At 37.4% G+C, this 9,697-nt stretch overlaps 1 pseudogene; it reads left to right on the top strand.

Annotated features, from left to right (window-relative positions):
* Nucleotides 1–4,152: 4,152 nt before the first annotated feature.
* Nucleotides 4,153–4,873, top strand: LOC129502168 (keratin-associated protein 13-1-like; annotated as a pseudogene).
* The last annotated feature ends 4,824 nt before the right edge of the window (nucleotides 4,874–9,697 follow it).

Raw genomic sequence — 9,697 nt, 5'->3', positions numbered from 1 at the left:
GAATTAAGTATAAGGATGATATAGATATCATAAACAGAAGCCTAATTTATCCTGGGATATGGTGGTTATAAAGTGAGGAAAGACTTAATTATCTTAATTATCCAGATGAAGGAAGAATGTGCAGGGCAGAGAAAATAGCATGTCCTTGTGGTAGGAGAAAGCTGGAAATAGTTTAATTGTGAGAGGGAGAAAGGGTCCAGCGTGCAGATGAAGTTAAAGACATGAGCAGGGACACTACAGTGCAGCCTCACAAATCATGTAGAGGATTTATATTTTATCACATGTGTATTAGAAAACAATGAGAAAGTTTCATTAGGAGAGTGATATGACCAATTTTTCATTTTAAGATTTTCTTTTTTTTTTTTGAGATTTTATTTATTCATGAGAGACACACACAGAGAGAGAGGCAAAGACACAGAGAGAGAAGCAAGCTCCTTGTGGAGATCTTGTAGCAGGACTTGATCTCAGGACCCTGGGATCACACCTGAGCCAAAGGCAGATGCTCAACCACTGAACCAGGTGCCCCTTCATTTTAACATTTATCAGTCAGGGGTAGGGAGCAAAGAACGGAGGGGACAATTTCTGAAAATGAGACAGGCCATGTTGGCACTATTCCACAGCCCACCAAGAAAGGAAACTACTTTGAACTAGAGGAGATCTTCTTTTCCAAAAACTACTTTTGCCCCCATGCAACTTTTGGAAGCATATTTAATTGTTGTGGGGTGTGTGTGTGTGTGTGTGTGTGTGTGTTGGGGGTAAGAGCAGTTATTCTTCATCTAGTGGATAGAGCCAAGAGTACCACCAAATATCTTACAATGCACAGAATAGTCTCTGACAAATAAGTCTCTGACAAATAGTCTCTGACAAATTACACATTCCAAATTGTCAGTGATGATGCGATTGAGAAACCCTAGACTAGAAGGTAGGCAGTAAAAGGACTAGATAGATTTATGGAGAGTTTGGAAGACAGCATGGGCCACATTTGGGATGGATTGCATATATTAGGAGGATTCCAACTAGATGCATGGAAATGCTGCTTACTCAGATAAGAAAAGAAATATTTTATTCTCTGTAGTAAAGAGCAAAAGTACAATTTAATACACATAAAAGTTGGACACCCTCACAAAACCTCCAAATTGAAATATCTAGTAAGTAATTGGATATCTGTGTCTAGAATTAAAAATAAAAAGAGGTGTGCATGGAAATATACATTTGAATGACACAGAATATGGACAGTGTTTTAAGCCATAAATGGGAGGGACCTCCCCTATAGAGAGAATATGTCAAGAGATGAGCACCGAGTGTCAAGAAACATTATGCCCAGGAACCCAAACAAGGGTACAGAGAACTAAGTGAAAAATGAGGAGTGGATGTCATGCAACAACACAGATGAACATGTTTCAAGACCAAGGGCACAGTCACTTGTGTTGAATGTGACTAAATGTTCGCATAAGATCATCCTAAAAGTGTCCATGGCATTTAGCAGCATAGAGCCATTGCTGAGCATGGCCATGAAATCTCAGTTGTGTGTTAAACCAGATAGAGACAATATGGTCTTTGGAAAGAGAATAAGAAGTGAGATAGTTGACAAACTTTTTTTTTTTAAATTTTATTTTATTATTATTTTTTTTTAGTTGACAAACTTCTTTGAGGATTCTATCTTTAGAAATTAGAAAAGTGGGATCCCTGGGTGGCGCAGCGGTTTGGCGCCTGCCTTTGGCCCAGGGCGCGATCCTGGAGACCCGGGATCGAATGCCACGTCGGGCTTCCGGTGCATGGAGTCTGCTTCTCCCTCTGCCTGTGTCTCTGCCTCTCTCTCTCTCTGTGGCTATCATAATTAAATAAAAAAAAATATTTTAAAAAAAGAAAGAAATTAGAAAAGCTATATCATCATGAAGGAAATGACACTGTTTGACATATTTGTATTGAAGAAAGTTGACTGTGTCACAAGACTGAGAAAACAGAACCATTAGAATGGATAAGAATGAAGCTATTTGAAAGAGAAAGAAGTAATAACTGATCAAGGCCCCAAAGCCAGCTTCGTGTGGAGTGAGGGTGGGCGACAGATATCTAGGGTCACTTCACGTGCTGAAGTTGTCATGGTGAACTTGAGCATTACATTTAATTATGAAAGAGATACTTATTTTCACTTAGCATTTTCTTAAGGGTAAATTTAAAAGAAAAAATAATTCACCTGCATATATTTATTTTGCAGAAGTATAAGGATAGAAAGTTAATGATTTGGTATATTCTTTTAGTTCATAAATAATTTGGAGTACCCACCATGTGCCTGTTACTGGGTCAAAGAAGACTAAACCCTGTTGCTGATCCTGGGGTACTTCCCCCACATGTGACTCTTCTGCAAATTCAAAAGACTGAAGTAGGGGCTGAGTTGGGTGAGCATGAGCCTTCGGCTCAGCTCATGATCTCAGGGTCCTGGGATCCAGCCTCCAACAGGGCTCCCTGGTCAGTGGGGAGTCTGCTTCCTGGTCTCCCTTTGCCACTCCCCTGCTCACGCATGCTGGCTCTTTCTCTCTCAAATCAATAAATAAAATCTTAAAAAAAAAAAGACTGAAGCCTTATCCATTCAGCATGACCCATATCAAAAGACATCCCTTGCAATTTCTCCTCTGTATGTGTGTGGGCACCAAACCAATAGCTTAAAACATACTAAGATTCCTGTGTCAGAAGAGTCAAAGCTTAGCTGAGCTGAACATCTGTCAGATAGTAGGAATTTGATTGAGCTTTTAAGGGATGAAAAGGACCTGGAGAAGTGAGCAAAACATTTTGTCAAAAGTTGTAAGCAAAACAATGGGCAGACTATTCTACTAGTGCCAGATAAGCAAATACTATAGGAGATTAGAAAAAAAGCAATCAGCTGGGAAACAGGTAGGAAAGATCAAGTTACATAAATAGCTTTTTGTTTCCAAATTCTAAAAGCTGCTTTAAGGCAGAAGTTGGATATTATAATAAGTGAAAAAAAAAAAAAAAGACATCTCTAATTCCAGGACTTTTCTTTATATCATTGATTTTTTTATATAGTGATAAGGATGATTTTAACTACTTATTATGAAGGTAAGTTTTATGCTTCTTTGTCTTCCTAGAACGTTGAGCAAAAAGAGAAGCTCAGCAGGGAGTGAAATGAATCACTCTCTGAGGTGTCTCATTTCTCACTCCCAACTGAGTTGGCAAAGGTTAGCACACTATAAAAATTCAAGTTTTTGCAAATATATTTCATTGGTAGTCAACTCACTCGAAAGGTATATCAGTTTTTAGCAATTATTCTCAGTGATAGTCTAAGTGTTTGCCAAAGAATTCTCTGCCTCACCTGGAAAAAGAATCCAATAACTCCATACTAGATAAAGCATGAGTTGCTTGTTGATGATAAGCTAAATGAGAGGACAAATCGAAGATTGTTTGAAACAACCATCTCCATGGTAACTTGGCATACTAAAAAATATTAGCTAAAAGAATTAAGAAATTGTTCCTTCAATGACTACATTTCAGAATTTCGTAAGAGGTAGAACTTCATAGGCGGGCACCTCAGATAAAATGCACACGTTATCACACCGAAATGTTGTTTTCCCACCTGGCCATTCACCGTTCATGTGAGTCTGGGAGTGGAAAGGATAAGCTTCTCAAGTTGTTGGCATCCTATGTGGTTCCTATTGGCTTTGAGGACAGGCACGCATAGGTTACTAAATTAGTGATAATCCCTATCTCATAGGGTTTTTGCAAGGATTAAATGATACCATAATTTTCAATGTTTCACACATTGTAAATTCTCAATAAAACATACACAAATATTTGGGAGGCGGGTGCTGATGACTGTTAGGAGTACATTGCTGGCCACAATTTATACCTTCATGCTCGAAAATCCCCAGAGTCAAGCTCGTGAAGAAGGGAGGGCATTATGTGCATCATGACAAATGCCTTTTGAAGACAAACCACATCTTATTTCCAGAAGGAAAAAAAAAATAATAGGTGAGGCGTGCCTTCTATAAACCAGAATAATTAAACAGCAGTTAAGAACACATGAATGTGTTCAGTTATAATTATAGCCTAGGTTAATTAGTCATTTTCATGACGAGACATGTATAAGAATGGGGAGGGTCTGAATCACATCTACTCCGGTTAGGGTACATATATAAACACACCTGGGAAAAAAGAGAGGATATAAGAACATCTTCTCACTGTCACTCAGCTGAACTCACATCTCCTACCAACATGTCTTATAGCTGCTGTTCTGAAAACTTCTCCATCCGCTCCCTTCGGGGCTACCTACACCCCGTAAGTTTCCCTTGTGGCTCATCCTACCCCAGCAATCCAGTCTAAGGCACTGACCTCTGCTCTCCCAGCACCTGCCAGCTGGGATCCTCCCTCTACAGTGGCTTTCAGGAGACCTGCTCTGAGCCCACCAGTTGCTAGACATTTTGTGTGGTGTTCAGCCCTTGCTAGACATCCCACTACTGAGCCAAGGACCTCCATGCTCTGCGATCCTTGCCAGTCAACTTATACCCCCAGCTGTTGATCCAGCAGAAGTTGCTGCCTGGGTTATGAACTTAGAAGCTCCTATACCCTGGACTGTGGACCAAGTGGCTTTAGACCCCTGGGTTATGGAGTCCACAGCTTCCCTTTCCTGGTCTATGAATCCAGATTCCACTGCCCAACCTACTTGGCTTCTAGGAGCTGTCAAACTTCTTGATGCCAACCAACCTGCAGATCTGGCTTCTCCCACAAACCGACTTGTTAAGGATTCTAGACCTGGACTTCACAGTTCCTCAAAGTCAATCTCAGCTATTGTCTGGCTAGAGTCTATATTCTGCTACCTAGAAAAGTATGATTAAATAAAAATCCTATTAATATGAAATCATTTATCTCTTAGATACCTATTCTGTTTTCCTTCTATTTTCTTCTATTTTCCTTCTTACTTCTTTAGTTAAAAATAAACCGAGAGGTTTTTTTTTTTTTTTTGCCTTCAAATAAAATCATGTAATTTGATATTGCCACAGGTCAATATTAATTTAAAGAAAAAAGATATCCATTGGGAATTTCAAACTCACTGTTCTCTGTCTAAAAAGAAACATTTCAGAAGTAGGTTCCCTAGTAGGCAAAATTCTCTGACAACACAGAATTAGTTCCCTGAAATTTTTGGCAAGTGGAATCACAGCTTGGGCAGGGAGTTATTCTAAGCACTTCTCTGTATAATCATTTCAGCCTTATTAGGTACCTTGCTTTGGTTAAACTACTAATAAACCTAATCCAAGAAGAAAAGTTTCAGAGACAGCAGAGATGCTTCAAGGGCACTATCCTGGCTACTTTAGATGAGGAAATGTCAAAATAGTTGTCATGAGTCCCTTTTGCAGACTTAAGCAATTGGTAATGGAATATTAACTAACAGTAGTAACTGGTATGATGAAACAAACATCCAAAATAAGGATAAAATTAAACATTTGTGGACTTTATTATAATACAATTAATTCAATTTCTAAGACTTATTTCTCATCTCGTCGCTTAACTCTCTCCTTCCTCAGTCTAGTCACTCTTTACCTGAGAAGGAGGACTTCACCTCTTGATATCTTGGGCTTAGATCTGGATGTGATAACTAGATAGTCTACTAAACTCTTGTTTTGGGAAACACAGTCATCAACATTTGAAAATATGTTAAGTGTGAAGAAAATATCTAGGTAGATACAGATACTCATTGTTCATTGCCCTCACAAAGTATTTCTCTCCCATCTTCTCAAAAGAATTGGGTTTTGTTTCGGTACCCCCTCTATCCTACACATAGTCTTATAAAAGAATGTGACTATGCTCCAGGTTTCAGGATGGAATCTGCCTAGTTCTGGGGACACCCCAAATCTTCCCTGAAAGTGATTGGTTCTAGATGGAGCATGTGATCTGACTTAAACCAATGTGAAACAAGGAGTGATGTAAACAGGTGCTTCTGGTAAAGTTCTTGTGCAGTTTTTTTGAGCAACCATCTCTTCCTCTGGATTTTGTCATATCATTTTTTCCCCGTTTTTTTTTAAAGATTTTATTTATTCACTTGAGAGAGAGAGACAGAGCATGAGTGGAGAGGCATAGGAAGAGGAAAAAGCAGACTCCCCACTGAGCCAGGAGCCCTGCTTGGGGCTCTTTCCCAGGACCCTAGAGATCTTGAGCCACCTAGATGCCCCTGGACTTTGTTGTATCATGTGTGGAATGCTATATCCATCTTGTATAAGACCTAAAAATTAAACCATTACATGAAAAACAGCAAAGCCAAGAGAAATGCAAGGAGCAGAGCCAGACCGTCTCGTTTCTGGATTTTAGTAAATATGAGCCAATAAATTTTTCTTATTACTTAAACCATTTTGAAAAGCAATGCTTTCCTAAATGAGACACTCATTTAAAAGCTGAAACAACACTCTTTCCCAATAAAGGCCCTATGTAATGTTAAAGATGGTTTGCAACCCACCTTTTCCCTGTCTTAATTCCTCTCCTCACTACTCCCCACATGCATTCACTCCACCAATATGGACTCCACTAATGCTATCTACTCCTGTTTCCTGAAACACATTGTGGAGAACTGAGCTCTTATACAGTCTTATACCTTTTAGAAGGAGTGTTATGTCTTTCTAACCCTTCAAAACCCACAGAAATATTATCTCTTCTCTCACTCCTTTTTGGTAGACTCCACAATCAATAGAGTTGATTATTTCCTACACAATGTTAGCACTAAATTGCTTATATTTTTGTTAATTACAAATTCACTATTTTCTATTTTATTTAAAGATTATTTTGTTTGATCACTACTGTTTATTTTTGTTATAACCTTGATGGAATCTTACCTAATGGGTTCTAAATAGTGGTAAATACTCAATAAATATTAATAAAATAGATGAATGAATGAAATAGATCTAGAGTGATAGTCTCCAGGATGTATTATGTCAACAGAAACAAGCATTCATTCATTTTTTCTAGTTAAACTCAATTTGGATAAGCTAGTTGTCAGTAATGTAATTAATATCCTAATCAGCACATTATAAAAAATGAAGTAGTACCATCTAATGATAGTATCACAACAGTGGTAGCTATAGGATAAGTTGGAGAACTCAAAACAAACAAATTCCAATTTCTGGATCACACAAAGGCAGAAAAACAACTTCACCAAAAGCAAACTTAAAAAAAAAAAAAAAAAGCTAACCTCAGAGACAGGCCAGAGTAAATGCATCTGGGGAAAGGAACAAAAGTAAGTGCATAATTACTATAATAAACCATGACACTTTCACATCCAAGACATAATGGAACAAAGAATTCAAAAAGATGGGAGTTAATGTTCAAATGGCCAAGGTACCATGATCCATTCTTTCTTTCCAATGACTCTTTGTTAAGGGCTACATAGACAGTGAGTAGTACTCTAACTTTCTCTTTCCTTCCTCCCTTCCTCCCTCCCTCCCTTCCTTCCTTCTTTTCTTTCTTGGCTATTTGAATCAAAGTCTGATGTCATAGCTTTGTAAAATATCAAGAATTAGTATCCCAAGAAGCAAAATTATATAGAGATAGTTTCATAGAAAATAAAATGATATTGCATGTGAATACTTTTATTACAGTGTTCTATAAGAATCTATTTATCATTAGAAACAGATAAGGCTGGCAAGAGAGCATTTCCATATTCCATATAGTATCATTATAATGGATATAATGGATATCTAATTCTGAGTATTTCAGAGACTAAAATTTTTTTTCAGTATTCATTACAGTGTCTGAGAGGGGTTATATGGGACTTGACTTACTTTACAAAATTTTGTATTTAAAGGAAGTTGGTCATTCCCCTTGGCACACTGTTTTGAGGTGGACCAATGAGAAACATACTTTTTTCTTTATTCTCAGAGCTACCCTCAAATACAATCAGACTATTCATTTTAAGTGATGGATTTCTACCAGCATGCATGACAACTAATAGCTTACTGACTTCAGTCTTTGTTCTGTCCTGTTAAAATTTTTATAAGTAATCTTAATAAAAATTAAATGGCTTAAAGGAAAGCACAGATTTCATTCAGTAGGTAGATTTGACAAGATGCCATTTCATGTCCTTTTCAACTCTAGGATATTAAGATTCTGATAGAAAATCATAGAATGTGACACCTAGAAAGGACCTTTGAGATCTTCTCATCTAAAGTCATTATCTTAGGAGATATCCAAAGAGGCAGAGTGACTTGTCCAAATTCATGCAGTGAATTAATAGAACCAGGGCTAAAAGCCAGATCTCTTCACTCTTGGTCTAGTATTCTTTCATCGCTATGCAATCTATCTATATGAGTGACTTTCTGGTTAGAGAAGAAGAATAGATTTAAATTAACTTCAGTCATTTGGTTTGTAAAATAAAACTAAGGCAAGGATAGAGGAAATATATTGTGGGAGAACTGAATTGAATTCTAATTTTTAAATTTATTTATGTTTTACTTTAATACAGCTGAATAAGTGATTAAAAGTCCAACATAGGAACCTAATCAAATATAAAAGTAATATACACTGTTCAACCTTATCATCATCAAGTTCTAAGCCCTTGAGAGATAGAAACAGGTTGATTAGACATTTAATGGGTGCGATGAATACAATCCAACCCTTAGAAGAATGGAATGTACAACATTTACGGACACAAGAAACCATAATCTCAAACATACAGAAAAGATACTGTTTATTTTACCTTATAGTTTTATATCAATCCAAGATTGATGGTGCCATCAGAACATTTTTGTTTTCACAAAGATTCTTAACCTGATCAGAAATAATTGCTACTTTTATTCATTTACCATCCCAAATGTGGCAGGCAATCAGGTATCATATATATCATCTCATTTCATCTATAAAACCATTTTATGAGGCTGATGCTCTTACAATTTTTGTTTTAAAGATGAAGGATCCAAGGCATAGACATTTAAGGGAAATGTTCAAGGTTTGTTATTATAGATCTTGGCTTAGAATCCTAACTGGAGAACCCTTTCTTGTATTCGATTTCTTCTTCATGCAATTTTTGATATTCTACCCTCTGGTGGCACTGAAGTACTACTGCAGCTACAATCATTTTTATATTGTAAGACTTGGAATTGTTCAACCATTTAGCCCAAAGTATCCAGTCACCATAAGCAATCAGGTGACTATTTCTACCTATTTGGCAAGAAAACTAGAAAATAGACTACATAATTATCATTGTTCAAGTGCCTATAGAGTGAACACTTAGTTTTGAGTAGGTTGCTTGAAAACAATCTGAAGGTGACGGGTTGTCCCAGCAGATGTCATTCCACAGTAATAAACCCAGTAACTCTTTCTATAAATCCAGCACCAGCTAAAAATCTGTGTTTACTCATTGAACCAAAATTGCGTGCTGAAACACCTATTAATTCAGCACTCACTTAAATAGAATGTGCAAGTTAATGCTTCAACCCAAAGAGAAAAGAATTCATGGGGTGGCCTTATTCACAAATGACAGACCTAGCATCACTATTTGACATTTGGAGATTGGAAACTGCACAGGTATTCATTAATTTGCTGTACATTGTGAGGTTAATAAGAAAGCAGTCTGTTGGAGACAATTATGTCAATGCTGGCCTGGACGATGTCCTGCCTCTGTTCCCCCACCCCTGAATCTGGCAACAGGGCTCTGTTGTGCTGACAGTGAAAAGTGGTACCCTTTTTTTCATGGGAAGGCTTT

Source organism: Nyctereutes procyonoides, unplaced genomic scaffold, assembly GCF_905146905.1.
Source record: "Nyctereutes procyonoides isolate TBG_1078 unplaced genomic scaffold, NYPRO_anot_genome, whole genome shotgun sequence".
NCBI classification, from domain to species: Eukaryota; Metazoa; Chordata; class Mammalia; order Carnivora; family Canidae; genus Nyctereutes; species Nyctereutes procyonoides.
This window is presented reverse-complemented; position numbering and strand designations above follow the sequence as displayed.